The sequence below is a fragment of the Lutra lutra genome, chromosome 7, assembly GCF_902655055.1.
Source record: "Lutra lutra chromosome 7, mLutLut1.2, whole genome shotgun sequence".
Classification (NCBI taxonomy): domain Eukaryota; kingdom Metazoa; phylum Chordata; class Mammalia; order Carnivora; family Mustelidae; genus Lutra; species Lutra lutra.
The window spans coordinates 4,504,887-4,523,939 of NC_062284.1; the positions used below are offsets into that span (position 1 = coordinate 4,504,887).

The window sequence follows — 19,053 nt, forward strand, 5'->3', positions numbered from 1 at the left end:
GTGGCAGAGTACTAGGCTGTGAGCTTCCTGAGGGATGACCACTGCGTTCTCCATCTATAACTATACCATCAAGCAGTAAAGTGAAACCTTCAAGACTGCAAACGGTCTTGAAACTGTTGCAGAAGTCAAAATGCGAAATTAAAACACAGTGAGTTCTCAGGAGGCTGCACAAGTGGGTGAAAGTATGGTAAAGGGGCATTAGTGAAGCCAAAGTGAAGGGACGTTTAGGGAAAAGTGATCCTAATGACACTTTTAGAATAACGGGTTCTCAGCGACGCTGTTCAATAAAGAGGCTTGGCCACCGTTGCAGCCAATGTTGCATGTTTCATCCCAAAAAGCCCATGATCAGAAAGAATACTGGAAACGAAACACAACCTGTGATCCTGCCCTTACTCAAAACCACCAGGGTCCACAGTCGGGTGGGCTGCTCAGTGCCGGTTCTATGCACCTTAAGAAAGACACAGCAGTGAAGGAAGAGGTCCTAAGAGATAAGCCTGAAGCTATAAAGTAGATGGGAGAGCTTTCTAATAAGAGCTTAAAAATTAGAACTCTTCTATTCTGGAGAGATGAAGGTTTAGGGGAGACGGAGAGGATAACTGACACGTACATGTGTTCATCACACCTCACACCTAAAATAGTAGAGAGGAAAGGGAAGCATTCTGAAGTCGGAAATAAAAGATGTACACAAATAAGACATAACTTTACTCGTTCGTCAGAAAATACACTGAACAGGCATCTGTGGTGGGAGGTGAGTCGGTGAAGTCTCTGCCTTCGGCTCAGGTCACGATCTGGGGGTCCTGGGATTGAGCTGGCATCCTGGATCCCTGCTCAGAGAGGAGCCTGCTTCTCCCCCACCCTTACCCCCTTCCCTGCTCGTGCTCTTTCTCTTTCTCTCTCTCTCTCTCAAATAAAATCTTAAAAAAAAAAAAAAAAGAAACAAAATGAAAAGAAAATACACTGAAGTTGTTATAGGCAAATATAAATGTAGTAACATGCACACTTATTTGAATCCAGAAATTTAAACAAAAAAAGGCCCTGAGCAACTAAGAACAAGAATTGTCACTAAACCCATGAGCTTCCTTTCCCTCAGCATTGAAGCCTTTGAATTTCAAATAACATTAAACTTGGTCATCTGTTTCCCTTAACAGCATTAAGTTAGGTAATGGCAGATTAATAAAAGTTCAGAAACAGGACATCAAGGGGGCAGAGGCACTCTGAAAACATTAAGAAAAATCTGATCTCTATTCAGTATTTGTTTAATAAGACAAAGAAGCAAACAACATGTGACAGATTTATACAATGAAAGTTAAAGGCAACAAGATTCAAGGAACATTGGACTGGAAACCACAAAACTGACTTTCCTCGAATTTGCCATTGCTTGCTGGATAAGGACTAGCACGATGGGTGTGTGTATATTTATAACCTGTGAGTGAACTCTTTACCCTGCTCCCTCACGTGACTGGATACGGCTCACGTGTTGATATAATCTGTTCACTCAACGATACGTGTTCAATTATTGTCATAAAAGTTAAGGGTTTACAAAGGGCTTAAGTGGAAGTTATCCTCCGCTTTCTCTTTCAGAAGGAGCAGTCCAGGGAAAACACAGCAAAGAGTAAGTCAAGCTGTCTGATGCACAAAGCGACAGAGTGAAATCTCACGCTTACTTAGCAGAAGCTGAGAGTGGAAGCAAATGCCTGAGCTGGTGGCCAGCTGGGGCAAACTTCTGTCCCAGGAGTGGAAGCTAGGCAAGGGGAAAGACAGAACAAGGGAGCCAGCGTGAGAGCGAGCTGCTGCTGCCCGTCCTCGAAGGAGCTTTAACTGGACTCTGGCTGAACAACGGTGAGAGAAAGGCATCGAGCTCATGGGTGGTAGAGAAGGGAGCTCCGTGAAATCAGATGACAGGGAAAAGACCCAGAACGAAGCCCCAGGCCAGGAACGGGAGAGCAAAAAGAGTAAGAAACGGTGAAGCCCCAGAATGGCTTTGCCCTGACGCTGTCAGCAATTACCTATGAGAAGCTCGTGGGCAGGCTTCGGTTTATCAAGAAAATTAAACTAACTTGAAGGATCTCTGAGCCCTTGAACAGGCCAGGCTACAATGGCTGGGCAAATTAACCTAAAACTATGAATTTCTACGTAAAATTTAACTCCTGAAGTGGACAAGAAGACCCTCTTCCATACACCTGGCCCTGCCCCCCTGAGTACACACCGAAGGCCTGCCTGTGCGCCTCAGGGGCCCCAGGCATGGGCGCTCTGAGTCGGTCAGCAGCCGGTGCTTCATTTCACAAGGCATCTGGTACTCTAATCATCAGCAAAGGGCAGCCCAAAGAGACACTCAGCAGTACAAGAAAGCAAGTGCCCCGTTCGACGATGGACCCGGCAAAACAGCAAAGCTTTTCGCTTGTCTTCTCCTCCATCTGGTCTTAACCCCCTCCAACGCACACTCTGCCACAGTGGTTACGGTAACACATGCATCTGATCACAGAGATGTCCTCCTCAAGATGCCCGTCCCCTCCGGGAGACAGCTCCACGTCTCCAGCCAGCGTGGAGAGCCCGTTCCCATCTGGTCTCTGCCCACCTCCCCAGTGACTTCCCAGGGTGCCTTTCATTCATGGGCAGTTCTCACAGACTGCCTCTGTGTCAGGGCCTGGGCTGTTCCTCCTGACTCCAGAACACCCGACACCCCACCCCACCGACCCCCAACACAGACCTGCCTGAGAACGCCTCCTCTGCCCTAAGCTTCTGCTCCAGGGCCCCCTTCTCCACATGCCTTCTCTGAATGCCGAGACACCAGTCCCCTGCCCTCCTCCTCCTCCCCTGCCTTCTGCTGTAGCAGCAATTCCCACAGCAAGATGGGATCCTGAGTTTTCTCATCAGCCTATAAAGCCTCTCCAAAGTTGGGGTCCCGTCCTTTACCTCTATTTCTGAGACCTAACACATGTGGTTCCCAGGGGCAAGTAAGCTGCCACTACTCACAGACCCCTCCCCAGGGTCCCTCCCAGGACCGTTCTTCAATGCCTCCCCAAACCCCAGCTGGCACACCTGCCCATTTGTCCTGCCCAAGGTACACTTTGCCCCCAGAGGCAGCTTCTCCTCTCCCCTTCCAGGCCCTTCCAGGCCCTTCCACCCCAAGCAAAAATCCCACTTCCCAGGAAGAAAATTATATTGCAAACGTTCTAACAAGACTCACAGGATGTTAGAGCTGAAGGGGACCTCAGAAATGATCTGGTCCAGGGGCTTCCAAATCCACGTCTGCAGACTGCTCCCGGACTGACTGCAAAAGAACAACACGGGGGGTGACTTTCAAACACAGAACCCCAAGCTCCTGCTCGGGAATCGAGATTTGACCAGTCTGGGATGGATCCCTGCATTTTTTTTTAGAGCCTCCCCGGTGATTCCGGTATACTGGCCTAGTCCATCCTCTTCATTTTACAGCGGGAGAACTTGGGCTTGGAAAGGAGAGGGTCGGGGCACCTGGCTCAGTTGGTGGAGCGTGTGACTCTTGATCTCAGCATTGTGAGTTCGAGCTCACGTTTGGTGTAGGGATTACTTAAAAATAAAATTTTAGGAAAAAAATATTGAGGGAAGGAAGAAAGAGAAGGAGAGAGGGAGGGAGGAGGATAGGTAGGTGGGTGCTGAGCTCATCTATCTTGGCAGCTTCACCAGATGCCAAGACACGCCTGGCACTGGGGACACGAAGGGAAGGCCCAGCCCCTGCTCCCGAGGGCCCCGCACACGACCCACTGCAAACACTCAGCAGCCACACATTGGGGGTGCCACAGAAGGCTCATCAGAGCACTGGCTTCCAGGAAAGGAAGGGAGAGGGACTCTCTCTGGCTGTGGTCCCCTCGGTGGACTCCTTTGTGCTCCCTTTTGATTCCCTTACTCCTCTCATGGCATAATTTTGACTTTTGCTACAGTAACTTCAGTAAAATATTCTCTCTTCTGCTACTTCATAAGCCCTACTATAGGTACCCCCTATTTCTGAGCTGGTATTCCCTCAATTCTACATTCGGGTTTCTACACGGACAGGCAGCTCAAACGTAGTCCATCCGAGCCTAACTCTCAATTTCCCCCTACGGCAGGTGACCACTCTGTCCTTCCAGTCGCTTAGGCCAGATCCGGCCTCCTCAGGCGCTCTCTTGCCTTCATACCCTGATTCCAGTCCAAGAACAAATCCCGTCAAGTGCTCCTCCAAAACTCCTCCGAATGCAACCATTTCCTACTGCCTCCAACCAGCATCATCTCTCTCCCAGGGTCCCGCAAAAGCCTGCCCTCCTTGCCTTTACGGCTCACTCTCAACACGGCAGCCAGAGCGCGGCTCCTAACACACCCAGCAGATCACACTCCTCCTCTCCTGGAACGCTGGCCCGTCTCCTGCAGGGTGAACTCCAGCCTTCGTGCAGGGCGGCCTCCATGGCCTCCATCTCCCACACCTCTCTCTGTCACCCAGGCGGCTCCGGGCAGGCACAGGCCTCCACCTTGTTCCTCAAGCATGGCCCTGCTCAGAGCCTTTGGGGCTACTGTTCCCTCTGCTCAGAACGTACTTCCCCTCAGATCTCCAGGGCCTCCCTCATCACTGCCACCAGGTCTTTACTCAATTGTCCCTCCGTTGGGAGCCTTCCATGACCGGTGTACGTGCCATTCCCCACGCTTGCCATCAGTCCCAGTCCTTTCCCGGCCTTCTCTTCGAAGCCCTTCCTGACTTGTTCTATAACTGCTCGTCTCCACTGTCTCTGTGTAAGCTCCGCTGTGTTTACGGAAAGGTATTCCGCCACTAGAAAGGAGGAATGGGTTGACAGGCTCACCTGCCCGGAACTAAGACTGCTCAAGGGTAGTCACAGGTTCCCACACAGGTTTATTCGTAGTCAAGCAGGTGGCAAGGTTGCAGCATAATTTGTGTTTCACTTTTTATAAGCACAGAGACCCTGGGTGGTGATGGGGGTTTGCCGGTGGGAAGGGGTCTCCCCAAAGTAGCACTTGTCTGTGTGTCCTGGGCTCCTGCAGGGCTAAGTTCAATACTGAACCTCTGGAAAGGGACCACTGGCCAACGTCCCTATGATAAGCTCATCCGCCTTGCAGATGGGATCCGTGCTGACGCTAGCAGAGAGGACAGGCTCCCCCCGAGACCAAGAGGGAAGGGCAGGGCACAGGGCAGTCTTAAGAAAAGGGGACAGGACTCTGAATATGCTACAAACCACTGAATTGTGTGCTTAAATGGGTGAATTGCATGGCATACAAATTTTATCTCAATAACGCTGTTATTTTTAAAGATAAAAAGAAGAGGGGATAAAAGAGGAGGGAGTTGGGGTTAAGTAGCACCGGTCAGCTGACTGAGATAATACACAGGGAAACCAGTTATAGGCAACAAAGTTTAAACAGAGCTGAGAACCGAGACAAAAACTGATACTCTGTAACCCTCACCCCCTTTCCCTTTCCTTGCTTGGAAACAGATCTTAGCACTCACGTGGGCACTGCATTTTGTCAGAAAGGGACAGAACCCAGAGACTAAGAGGAAAGGAGAGGACTCCTCTTTGTCCACACAGCACCCTCCGGGAGTCCCTCCCGCAGAGTTTTGTAAAAGCATCATCTCCTGGTAGTAGGGACACCCAAACAGAAGCAAAAACCTGTAGCCTCAGACCTGCTGGGAACCAAGCCCCCACTCCCTGAACAAAAGGGCCCCAGAAAAGAAAAAGTAGCCATTCTACAGGATTACTTTTTCCTCATCTCCGGTACCCATGTGTTTAGTGGCTCTGTGTCTCTGTGTGTGTCACCGGTCTCATCTACCATGGGCAAACTACAGTCCCAAAGATTCCAAAATCAAACGGTTTTCTGGAGGTGAGGGGTTGTGGGGAGAGGACAGGGAGAAGGAACATGCTAATATTCTTAGGGTATGCTGTGGTTCCCCTCCATCACTCTCTTCCTCACACACACACGTTCTTCCTCATCCCTTCTTCCTCCCTCTTCTCTCTCCCCTCTCAACGGAGACTGGGTGGGCTCTTTCACCACAGCGCCTCAGACCTAAGGGCAGCCAGCCTTCTTTAGGAAAGCAAGCGTCTCACCAACCACAGGGTAGGGCAACGGATGTAACATCCAGGTGTTCGCATGTGTGCCCAAGGGAAGGACAGGGAATAAGGGACCTAAAGAAACACGTCTATGTGCCCTTCTACCATCAGACAAATGGAATATTAAAATTCCTTCTCTTTTTCAGACATAAAGTGAAATATCTACAGATAAAATGATATTGGGGTAACTGGGTGGCCTAGTTGGTTTTATGCCCTGACTCCTGGTTTTGGCTCAGGTTATGATCCCAGGGTCATGGGATCAAGTCCGGTGCTGGGCTCCACGTCAGCCTGGCGTCTGCTTGAGATTCTCTCCCTCTGTTCCTCTCCCACTTGCACTCACTCTCCCTTTCTCAAATTAATAAATAGTCTTTAAAAATAAATAATAAAATGATGTGATGTCTGGTATTTGCCTCAAAATGACACAGAGCAGAAGGAAGAGATCAAGGAGGGTGTTCCTAAACGAAACAAGATTAGCCACAAGTTAATAACTATTGGATGTGGGGGAGGCGTACACGGAGGTCTAGCCCATCATTTTCTCTACATGTGTGTATTTCCGCTCTCTTTCTTAGGACCAGATCCTTGGATAGTGGACTCTGTGAGTCCAACCAGATAACCACCAAGGTCACACCCATTAGGATAGCTATTATACAACGCAACCACCCAAATTCCAGAAAATAACAAGTGCTGGTGAAGACATGGAGAAATCAGAATCCTGGGCTGCTGGTAGGAACATAACCTGGTGCAGCCACTAAGGAAAACAGTACACCAATTCCTAGTGAAAACTAAACCCAGAGCCACCGTCTGATCTAGCAACTCCACTTCTGGGGACATACCCAAAAGAACTGAAAGCAGGGCCTCAAAGAGTACTTCCTACACATGTGTTCATAGCAGCGTTATACACAACACCCAAAAGATGAAAGCAACACAGTGTCCATCAACAGATGAATGGGTAAACAAAATGTGATATAAATAAACAACAGAATATTATTTGGCCTCAAAAAGACACAAAGGTCCAAGACACACTATAGCATGGATGAGCCTCGAGGACATCCCTGAGTGAAATCTGCCACGTGGAAAAGGACAAATACTTATGATCCCACCTAGGAATCCAGGTTCCTGGGGCGGTCACGTGCATAGAGACAGAAAGCATAACAGTGGTTACCAGGGGCTAAGGGGGAGAAAGGACAGGGAGCTAGTGTTTGATGGGTACAGAGTTTCAGTCTGGGGTGATGAAAAGATCCTGGATGGCGGTAATGGTTGTACAACAGTGCATGTACTTAACACCACTCAACAGTACCTTAAAAATGGTTAATGGTCAATTTCGTTATGTATGTTTTGCCACAATTTAAAAAAAAAAAAAAGGCACCAAGGAACATAAAGACATCACTTGTGTCTCTTCAAGGCCAGCTCAGGTCAGCCTAGACATCATACCTCAGAGAGGTTCTCAAAACAAGGGCGTGGTGAGCGTTGCTGGGGATGGAGAGCTATGGAGAAAGGAATAACATCTACCTAGGCACATGGTCTAGTTTCCAACCACCACCTAAGGAAAGAAGAAAAATAAAACATTTTTTAATAGGCCTGAAGGTAAATGTCTATGTAAGTTAAGGTAATAATCCCAGAAATAAAAGTGTATGTCGGACACTGAGAAAATCTCCAAACATAAATTCAAAGCCCCAGATTCAAGGCCGCAGAGCGTCTCCCCCTCCCCATCACGGTGTGGTGGTTCAGGGCACAGGCTCCGCGGCTTCGAGTCCAGCTCCGGGACTCGCAGGCCATTCAACCTTGTGGCGGTTTCTTCACCTCCGTGTCATTTTCCCCGTCTGTAAAATGGGGCTGTTGTAGGGATTCAACGAGTTAATATTTGTGAAGTTCTTACAACGCTGCCTTCAACATAGCACACACACATGTTCAGCATTATGCCACCAACCTCAGGGGCCAGCAGGCTTTACCTCCTAGTTTTCCAGAGTGCCCCAGCAGACTGCCGGATGCCTAAATGTCGGGCTGGTCAGAAGCGTGCACAGGGGGAAGGCAAGGTTACCCCCCTCCACACAGCTCTCAGGAGGCCGGCTGAAGCAGAGGAAGCAGAGGGCCAGGCAAGCTGGGGAACGTCACAGGAGGGGGGACAAGAAACGGACAAACACTGAACCAGGGGATAAGAATGAGAGAAGATACAGAAAAGCTGGCAGAGCTGTTTTTTAAAACTAGGTGATCTTCACCGTAGTTGAGCACCAGCATCGCCTCCAGAACTTTGGAAAACTTCTCACGCTTGGTCACAGCGCCCCGAGATTCAGGTTGAACTGGCCAATGTGGAGAAACTGGTTAATGGCCCATCAGGTCTGTGTGCCCACAAATGATGGAATGAAAAGTTACATTTCAAATTCTGCTCACGCTCACTCTAATTTGGCATTTCCTCATTTGACTTCATTTTTGTCTCAACTTTGTGAGACCAGCATTTAGTTTGGATTCGAAATACAGACAGAGACAGTATGAGTGGAAAAATTTTAAAGGGAAGGGAAGGAAACTCACTATACCAACTCTACCGAAGAGAAACAGAAAAACTTTCTTCCCCTAAACCTTTTCTTCTTCTTACTGGACCATCACATTTCAAAACACAAACTAAGAAGCAGACACTGTGCTGTCCCAGCAAGGACAAAAATCAGAGACCCGGGTGCCAGGCAGAGGGGTGTTTCACGTCTCCGAGGTGAGTTAGTTCTGAGGCACTCCAGAATGGGCCTGGTTATTTATTCCCGGTTAACCTTAGCTCCCACGGCCACTGGACTCCATCAGGTTATTTGAACTGCCTCCTGTCCCCAGTAATACGGCTTGGGGGCAGAGAGGGGCAGGCCTGCCTGAGTATCAGGCATTGCTGACCCAGGCTGCCTGCTTCTTGCTGGATTTATAGAAGCTTCACAGTTCATAAAACACAATTTCCACTTCGCAAGGAACTCACCCCAGTGCGTGGGTGAGCCAAGAAGAACGCCCAGGCTCCCACCTGCCTCCACGGACCAAGGTAGGGGTTCCGTTAGGAGCTCTGAACTGGGGTCCGATGGCACACATTTCAGTTTTCCAGCACCCTCCTCTTCCCAGGGTGATGGAACACATCTTCCTTCAATTTACCATTGAGACATTTGCTACAAGCCCTTGCCATAATTATGATGCGCCTTAGAGTGTTCCAAGACACAACATCAGTAAACAGTGTCCTAGAATACTGTTCTGATTTAGAGGTTCTTCCAACCCCAGAAAGATTAAGAACGGTCAGAGCCAAAGAGACTCCAGGAAACCATTTTTAAGGCACTGACTCTATGAGCAAAGAAGCGGAGCCCCAGAGAAGTGAGGCGGTCAAATGAGATAAAGCACGTAAACATCACTGCTAAAGATGCCTGTTATCCCTGGCAAGGTGACCGGCCCTGCCTTAGCCTTCCCAGAGGGGCAGAACGAAGTCCCTTACTCACAGTTACCCATTCAAACACCCCCATCAAGTACCAGGTACGAGGCTTATTTAATCCTCAGACGAGTGATTCTAGCCCTGGATGTACATTAGGAAGAGGTCGGGAGCAAGACTAATGCCTAACCCCAACTCAGACCAATTAAATCAGCATCCTTAGGGACAGGGCCAGGCATTCTTTAAAACCACCACAGGTGATGGATAATTCTGGGGCTGAGAACCACGGTCTACAGACCGAAGTGTGGTCCAGGGAGCACTGGCCTCAAAAATCACCCCAAAAGCTTGTTAACCCCAAAAGTCTGCAAGGCAGACTTCTGGACCTCCCTGGAAACTGACTGCAAAGCAGTGGGGTGAACCCGGGCATCCGAAGCTGTGACAGTTACCTGGTGGCTATGGAACAATGGCATTGGCACAGAATGAGCCCCAGAAATGGCACCAGTGCTCCAGGTGGCCCTGGAGGCCAGGATGACCCAAGCAGCTGGCCCAAGAGAGGCTCCCAGATGATTCAGACTCCCATGCCCACCCTCACCCAAGGGCCACTGCATAAGCACCTCCGCGTGGCGGGCAACCAAGGCAACACTTCCAGGAAGGAGGCGGAGCTACTGGGGGCTTCCCCTCTCATTCAGGTTCCCCATCAGGACTTACAAGCCCGTAGGACCACTCAGGCCTCCACTCAGGCCTCCTCTCCGGTACTTCCTCCATCTCACTCCAGCCCCAGCCACGCTGACCTCCTTGCTATTCCCGAAACTCCTCCAGCTTTCTCCGGATTCAAGGGCTTTGTCTCCTGGCTTTTCTCTCCACCCCGATGGCTCCTCCCTCAGGTGTGTGCGGGGCTCCCTCCTGCAGATCTCTGTGTAAATGTCTTTTTATCAGTGATACTTCCCTGATTTCCATATTTAAAAGAGAAAATCTGCCTCCCCACCAAACCTCCCTAACCTCCATCCCTGCTTTATTTTTCTCCATCATACTTTATATTTTGCTTGTTATCTATAAGCCTACACACACTAGAATGATTTCCCTGAAGGTAAGATTTTTATTTATTTCCTGTTATATCCCAGTGCCTAAAACAGTGCCTAGCACACAGCAAGCACTCAAATACTTATTCTAGGACTGAATGCATCAGAAACACCAATCTCAACACATAGCTTACACCAAAAGATCACAGGGAAGAAGTTGATTATAGCCAAATCACTGCTCCACTGATCTCATCTTGGCAAAAGCCTCTTTAAAAACAGGCTAGAAGCCTAATGAAACAGAAACCATTTAGAAATAAGTATTTCCAGTCAATTAACCCAATCCAAATGGGTTTGTGAGTCAAAGACAATTTGTTTTGAGAAACAGATAAAACTATGGAGACAAAAAATGAAGTTGAAAGAAAGCGATCGAACAAAATGGATTTCAGATAACAGTCCTGGTAAGTGTATAGGTTCAAAAGAAAACCTAAGAGCACTGACAGCTACCTCCAGACAGGGAACAATTTTCGCAGACCAGAAAGAAGAGAAAGGCTCCAATCCTGGGTTACAGTCTGCGAGCACAGGCCCCGTGCAGGATACGACTGTGTGCTTACCCCAGACCCACCAACCTGATACACCTAAGGAGGACTCTTCCTTTCCCCTTCCTCCTACTCACACCCCACCTGCCTCCAAATCTCACTGGAAGCCACAGACAATACTTGAGCTCTACCCAGTTGGGAATGCTGGAAGCCTCTGTCAAGGCCGACACACAGAAGATGGGGAGCATCCAGCCACGACCCCGTCTCACTGATGTCCTCTGTTCCACATCCTTGTTGCCTCTCCCCTCCCCGCCTCAGTCTCTCTCCCACGGTCACCCTGCGTGTCTCCTGGAGACCAGTCTTCCCCAAACACTGCTTTCATCAGGTCACTCACTTTTCTCAAAACCCTGAAGTGGTTTTCTATCACCTACCCCAGCTCCTCGAGCCAAGCTTTTAAGAACCTCCATACTCTAGACCTAGGCCAAGTCCACTGCCTTTACATTTCCACGGGAGTGTCTTCAACTGCTTCCAAGACCAATCTTTGCCTTCCCCTTCAACATGCCGCTAAGAGGTAAGATTGTAGCAACCAGAACACACTGGACCATGTATCCAGTCTCCATTCCTGCCAAGATCGTCCCTGCTCTCCACACCATCTACACCCATTCCTTCCACTCCAGCTTCCAGACACTGCCCTGTCCCGCTCCAATGCCACAGCACACACACCCTGCACTTACACGGGCACGCGCATTCATTCACTCAGGGATCGTGACTGAGCACCTACTATGTGCCAGGTCCCCGCCCCCGGGGGTGCTGACGTTCCACTGGATGGAGACACACAGTCACAAACAAGCAGATTCAGGACAAGTCATAGAGCTTTCCTCGACGGGAGCTCCCCAACTGCGACCAGGAATGGGGGTGACTACTCTTTCAATTCTGAGGCAAGTGCAACAGCAAGCCGTGTGAACATGGGGAACAGAGGTTTTAGGCAGAGGGGAGAGCAAGCAGGAGTGCTTGGTGCACTCAAGGAACCCAAACCAGAGCAGAGGGAGTCAGAGGAGACGGGGCGGGATGCAGGAAGGCTACGGTGAGGACTGGCATTTAGTCTTTGACAGAAGGCTTCATGAGGACCGGAACTTACACTGTCCAAGAGTCACTGCCCTCTACCTGTGCACTTCAGCCATCTATCATGAGCTATAAAATTAGGAGGGATTTTTCTTCTTGAATGCTCCAAACTTTTCCAAAGTAAGCATATATTATTTTTTAAGTGAAGGGGGGGGGAACCGTCTTGCCAACCCTGTAAGAGTCAGCCCAAATTCCACCTCTGCCTCAAAGCCCACTGGGCTGGTGCTAGGACTGTGCCCATGCTGCACCCTAGGCCCCAGCCAGCAGGACCACCAGGGTGACCCCAGAGTTCGCAGGACCTGCCTGCAGCAACTAATGGGCATCAAAGTTTCCTCTGCTGCCCTCACTTCTCTCCTGCCCTGCAGGAGTGTGTCCCTCCGGATACTCTTGCCCCCAAGTGCCTGTCTGGGCCCCAGTCGTTCTCTCAGTTGACTTAATTAATTCCTGGTAATTAAAGCTACTATTTGGTGATGAACTGCTAAGAGTCTGACCTCTCCCAGGGGGTATAAATATTTTAAAAGGGGAGTCTAAGTGGGAATGCAAAAGCCTTAGATTCAGAGAACCGGAGCTAGAATGGTGGAATGACAGGCACTGGGTTCATATTTTGTGGGTCCCTGGCTACCTTCTCCTAACGGGCTCAGGGGCTTGGAGAAACAGTGACACCGGGAGACAAGTGAAGAAATGAACCATGAGATTATATCACTGCCGCCACCTCCCCTCCTCCCAAAGGGCCATTCAGTCCATTTTGGGTACCAGAGAATGTTCCCCAGAGGAAACCCCAGCCATCTCAGAGGGGCAACCCGTGTGAAAGTAACCACTACCCTCAGCAAGAAAAGCCCCCTTAAGATATCCCTGGTCTGCAAGCAAATTGTTCTCTAATTGCTTTCAGTGGGGGGGGGGGGGGGGGGGGGGCTCCTTGAGGGCAGAGTTCACCTCACAGGATTCTTTTGTGCTCCACAGAGCACCCAGCTCTGGCTTGAGCCCAGGCTAGGCCTTTCACAAGCAACTGTGGATTCCTGATCAATGATGGCCCCGTTGCAAAAAGGCTCCATGGGATTTTAAATACAAGTAAACATTCTAATTAAGAATAACGGTAGAGGGGCGCCTGGGTGGCTCAGTGGGTTAAGGCCTCTGCCTTCGGCTCAGGTCATGATCCCAGGGTCCTGGGATCGAGCCCCAAATTGGGCTCTCTGCTCGGCGGGGAGCCTGCTTCCTCCTCTCTCTCTGCCTGCCTCTCTGCCTACTTGTGATCTGTCTGTCAAATAAATAAATAAAATCTTAAAAAAAAAAAAAAGAGTAACAGTAGAATTAACCACACATCTAATATTTTTAAGGGCCTGAAGATTTATAGGCCTAATGACATCTCAGACAGCGAAGAAGTTTTTACAACCTCAGCCAGTCCAGCTCAGGTCTGGAGAGTCCGTCCAGCAAGGGAAGGCAGAGCGCAGCCCTTGCCCATACACAGCAGAGCCTCGGCTGGGCCAAGCCCCAGAAGAATCTGAACAGCTGCTCACTGCCCACCCTGGGGCCCCCTTCTCCTCTGAAAATGCCAAAACTCTGCCTCAGGTGTGTTTTCAGGCCCTAGAAGAGCCCCGGGAGGCTTGCAGTTACAATGGACACCTGTCTTCAAACCCTCTCTTGGGTCTCCCTCTGCCCTTAGGCTTGCTCAGGAACAACTTCAATGTTAGGAGCTGAATCGGCAAACAGGAGTAGAATGCTGTATCCGGCAGCAAACCAGAGCCCACTCCACCGGCTCGTGTTCAACGCCAGCTTGCCCAGGGCAGTGTGGGGAAGATGTTCCTTTGCCCCAAGACTGGATGGAAATGAGAAGGAAGTAGCCACCCCCCTCCCATCTCACACCCAGAATGAGCCAAACCCCCAGAAGGAGGGAAATCCTAGGAATGCATGTGAGGCTTATGCACAGGAACCCCTCTCTTTACAGTCCCATGACCCCCAGGCCTCTGGCATGCCCCACGTTGACAAGCAGGAGACTGAATCTGTGGTCCCCGGGGGCGGGGGGGGGGGGGAGGAGTGAAGGCGGGGGACCACACCCAAAGGAGTGATTTCTTTAAAAGCACTCTAAAAGAAAACACCCACCAAATGTAGCTAGAAGCCAAGTCACACTCTAATCACCCCTCCCAGATGGTGTAGCCCGGGACCTCTGAATTCAGGGACTGGCCCAGTCAGAGGTCCCAGTCTAACTCACCTCACATCTAAGAAAGGCATCTTCCCCTGAGTGACCAGGGAGGGTGGCCGGCTCCGACATCAGGACTCTTCTGTAGGGCCGGATTTCTGGGCAGTTTGAGTTTTTGCCTTAGGGCATTCAAGTTTATCTCCAAAATGAAAACAGACTAACTGGTTATTTGTTTTTGTAAAGATGATACACAAACCTTGAGAAAATTCAAGTAACAGGCAAACATGTAAACAAAAGCCAAAACCACCCAATCCCACCGCTCAGCGGGAAGGAGGTCTCCCAGCAAACTGTTCTGCAGACAGGAGGGGGTCCATTCTGAGTTAACCCTAGAGGGTAGTAGGTCTCAATTCTCTGAATAATCCTGGAGACTTAGTTTTGCGCAAGACCCTTAATGCCACCTCTGATCTGTCCAAAGTAGTTTTCTAGGGGGCTCCCCAATAATTGTGCTGCTCTCATCAACAGACAAAACAAAGTGATACAGATCCCCCTCAGCTCCCCTCCCACAAAAAACACACACACTCTGACTGGAGGCCAGGAGTTAATCTGCTCAGTGGACACACTCCTGTTTTTTCACTCAACACTGTGGCAGTCTTTCCACAATCAATCACAAGTATGGATATCCTCAGCCTTTTCATCTCCTGGAGGGTGTTAGTGACAGAAACGGGGCACCATTACCTCTTGATCCAACACCTCCAGAATCTAAAATGGAGAAGGTAAAGGACTTACCCAAAGTCACACAGTGAACAGAGGACACCCCAGAAGTGCTGAGAGGTTTGAGGAATGACTCTGTGGGTGACACTGAACTGGAAAGGTGTTCACGAACTTTGAGTTATAAAAAGGATCAGATAGGTCATTTCAACAAATACACGCTTCCCACTTCAAATAAAAGTAAATGGTTGTCTGAAGTACTGCTCTGATCCTAAAACATTTCTCAATGTTAATTAGCTAATGGATATCACAATGCTACACTCCTACAACACGGAGAGGGAGACCACTGGAGCAAACACAGCTTGTAAGTACACGCAACTGCTTTGCACTCAGAATTCTCTCCTACTCAGGTATTCCTATTTTTTATGGAAAAGAAAAAGTTAAAACAAAGTTACATATAAAGATAGAGCTGGAGATAAAGATCTAATACAGGGACACCTGGGTGGCTCAGTTGGTTAAGCAGCTGCCTTCGGCTCAGGTCATGATCCCAGAGTCCTGGGATCGAGTCCCACATCAGGCTCCTTGCTCTGCAGGGAGCCTGCTTCTCCCTCTGCCTCTGCCTGCCATTCTGTCTGCCTGTGCTCGCTCTCTCTCCCTCTCTCTCTCTGACAAATAAATAAACAAAATCTTAAAAAAAAAAAAGATCTAATACAAACACTAAATATTAAAACGTTAACGGTAGCTCTGGGTTAGAGGACTTATCAATAAGTTGTATTTCCTTAGTATACCTATTTGTGCTCCCTGCATTTTCTACATGAATATTCTGGTGTAATTCTTTTTAGAGTTTTAAAAGAAAAATAATTAGTCCACAATCTAGGTTGGTCTATTTGGATTTTATTTTTCACTATAGAAAAACAAAGATTCAAAACTCTAGAAGATCCACCACCCTTCCCAGCTTTGCAGAAGCAGAAAGAAGGTTAAGATGAGGCTCAAACCCCAATCCAGTTTGAGGATTCCAATCCAGTAGGAAAGCTCACCATGACCAGGCTGAGTAGAGGGGAGGAGTTACTACTTTATTTTCTGTCTCTGATGTGTAGGGAAAACGAAAATTCTAAACCAATCTCTCCTTCCAGTGCAACCAAAAGCTCCCCGCCCCCTCCCTGGGTTCACAGACCTCTGCTCCCAGAACAATTTCCAATACATCTGTCCACAACCACCCTTTAGCTACAAGACTACCCACACCACTTAGAATCTGGATACCAATTCTGAGGAACACCCTTTTCCAGTATTTTGTTTCTAAAAAGTTATTCCTCCTCTTCCTCAAGAGTCACAAACATATGATCCAACCCACACCATACAGAATCATGCATTCTATCAATTAATAATCGTGGCTGCCCACACTGTATGGAGCTTAAGTCAAGACTGTGTTAACGAAAAGGATGAATCTTCACTGGCCTGAGAAAAACAAACAGGAATTGAGGAGCAAGCGTTTGTTAATATGTCCCAGCCCTGGCCAGAAGGGGTGGGGGATGGCCAGAGGACAGAACATCTGTCATTCTGCAGTTTCATTTCTCATGGCCAGTTAATACCCTAAGTTTATGCATCAGTATCTTCCAAGTTTGGTTAGTGAGTCAGTCTGCCTGGATCCAATAAGCTCTGAGTGCCCTACAAAACTGAATTTCAGGACTATGAAACTGAGAACCAGATCCTGAAACACAGTGATCCCGCGAAAATAAAGCCACCTCCAGAATGACATCTGTCTCCACTCCCTAACTCCAGCACCAACTATGGTGTGTATCTGATGTATCTAATACTCCTCTAATACTCTCTGTGGCTTGTAGAATAAAATCCAAACTTGACTTGCCCTTCACAGCTCCAACTCAGCTTCCCAGCCTCCTGCCCAGAACAACCAAGCCTCTCAGGGCTCCATGCTTTCACGCATAGCTCTCTCTACCTAGACTGTCCTTTGCCCAGTCTCACTTGCCTGTAAAACTCCTATTCTTCCTCCAAAGCCCAGTTCAAAAGCCACTTCTGCCCCCAAAGTCTTCCCTACTCCCCCTAAGCATTTAGTTCCTACTGCTCCCAACAGCTCTCTAACTAGAGAGCATTAGAGAACTTGTTAAGTACATTGTAGCTCCTTTGTTTACATATCTGACCTCCCCTGGACACCATGAGGTTCTGAAGGGAAGGAACTCACTTTGTATCCAAAAGTCCTACCACAGTGTCAAGAATGAAATGGGAGATCAATGTTGAATGATTGATCACATGGAACACTGGCATTATTTAGAGAAAAGGGGAGGGGAAAAAGAGTCTCCCAGAATCCAAGAACTAAGTTTTAAATTTAATCTTTAAAATTAAAATTTTAAATTAAATCTATATATTTAATCTCATCCAATGTGACCACATCATAGCTAAGAGACAGCATGAGAGTTTTAAAAATGTAATAATAGCAACTAACATGTGAGGTAAGAGCTGCGACTACGTGGCTTGTTTAATCTGATATGCACAACAGCTCTATGAGGTAGGTACTTTTATCTGCATTTACCAATCCTATGAGATAGGTACTTTGATCTACATTTAAGCTGGGAAAAGCTTGAGGCCTTTCCAAACAGGAAACTGAGGCACATAAGAAATTAAACTCAAAGTCATTCTGTTAGCAAGTGGCAGAAGCAAGACGCAAACTCCAGTAGTTTGGTTCCAGAGCCAGTGGGCTCTGGGATCCAGGAGACCTGGGTTTGAATCCAGATTATGTTACAAATGTGGTTTTGGGTAAGTCATCTATCCCCTCAGGGCTTGTTCCCTATCCCCTCTGGGCTTGTATCTGTAAAAAGGGCAGGACAAGCCCTTTCTCTTAAGTTGCAGAGAGGATGAACTTAAATATGATGTTTGCAGAAGTCTCTCAGATTGATTCTTCCATCTAGCAGGCACTCCATAAATGCTAATTCGTCTTCCTTTGCCTTCCTAAAAGCTGCACAAAATAGACTCTGAGGAAAAGGATCTCCCCCAGACTCTCTGAGGCTTTTCGAAGCGGATCAAGTAGTTAGACCACTCAAGGAGAAAGCCTCACCTTACCTGCTTATCTCAAAGTCCATTCCCCACACAGAGGCCAGAGACCTTTTAAAACGTAAATGTCATCATGTCAATCACTTGAAACCCTTCAAAGGTTCCTAATTTCACTGGGGATACAGACCAAAGTTGAGAGAGGGGTGGGGAAGGAGCCATTCTGTCCCAAGGCCCCTGTGATCTAACTCACCTCTCTACAGACTTACCTCCCCTCTCTCTCTCCCCCCGCGCCCCCAGCCACACAGGCCTCTTTCACTTCCTCCAACTCGACAAGCTCCATGCTGCTCCACACATGGTTAACTCTTAACCCTCCTTCGGGTCTCAGCCCAGACGTCACTTCCTCGGGGAAGCCTTCCCAAAGCCCCCAGATCAAACCAAGGCCCATCACTCTCGGCATTCTGGTCTTCTTTCCTTCCTCGAGCTCAGCCCAGTTTGAAATGATCAGTTTACCGCCTCCTTCAAAGTTTTATTCAAAAGACACCTTCCAAGAAAGCCTTCCTGGGCCACTTGAACGTAAATTCAGCCCCCACCCAGTATCTCATATCCTCCTTCCCTCTCTTCTGTTTCTCCCTAGCATTTAGCCCCTTTGAAGAGGCTGCATTTTTCACAATCTATTTTCCCAGCCTCCTGCTCCTTCCCACACACACACCAGACTGAAAGCTCAACGAGGGCAGGTATTCCTGTTTGCTTTCTTCACAGCATCTAAAACAACGCCAGGCACATATATGTTGACAAATATTCGGTGTGGAACAAAATTTCCAGATTATTTATTATTGGGCTTTCCCACTAGGCTACCAGCTCAAGCCAAAAACATGTCCTTCTGGTTTACCACCATCCTCCCAACACCTTATCCAGTGCCCAGCACATAGTAAGTGCTCAGTAAAAATTTACCGAGTGACTCAAAACCATGACCGTTGGGAAAACAGTCAAAATATGTGTGCTAGCACCACGCTTCCTCCTCTCTTTCACTGTGCAATGTACCTGTGAGTTTGAGGAAACAGACCCATGAAATCCCAGCAAGCACCCA

At 48.5% G+C, this 19,053-nt stretch overlaps 1 protein-coding gene across 4 annotated transcripts in view; it reads right to left on the minus strand.

Annotated features, from left to right (window-relative positions):
- ZNF592 (zinc finger protein 592) overlaps positions 1-19,053 on the minus strand; it is a 48,103-nt gene that overhangs the window by 27,679 nt on the left and 1,371 nt on the right. For 2 of the 4 annotated variants that reach the window (XM_047736256.1, XM_047736257.1), the window contains exons 2-3: positions 7,494-7,602; positions 3,188-3,271 (exon numbers count right to left, since the gene is read on the minus strand). The gene's annotated coding sequence lies outside the window, so the exon portion shown is untranslated. The remainder of the gene's footprint in view (positions 1-3,187; positions 3,272-7,493; positions 7,603-19,053) is intronic. The other 2 variants (XM_047736255.1, XM_047736258.1) reach the window with 1 other exon arrangement.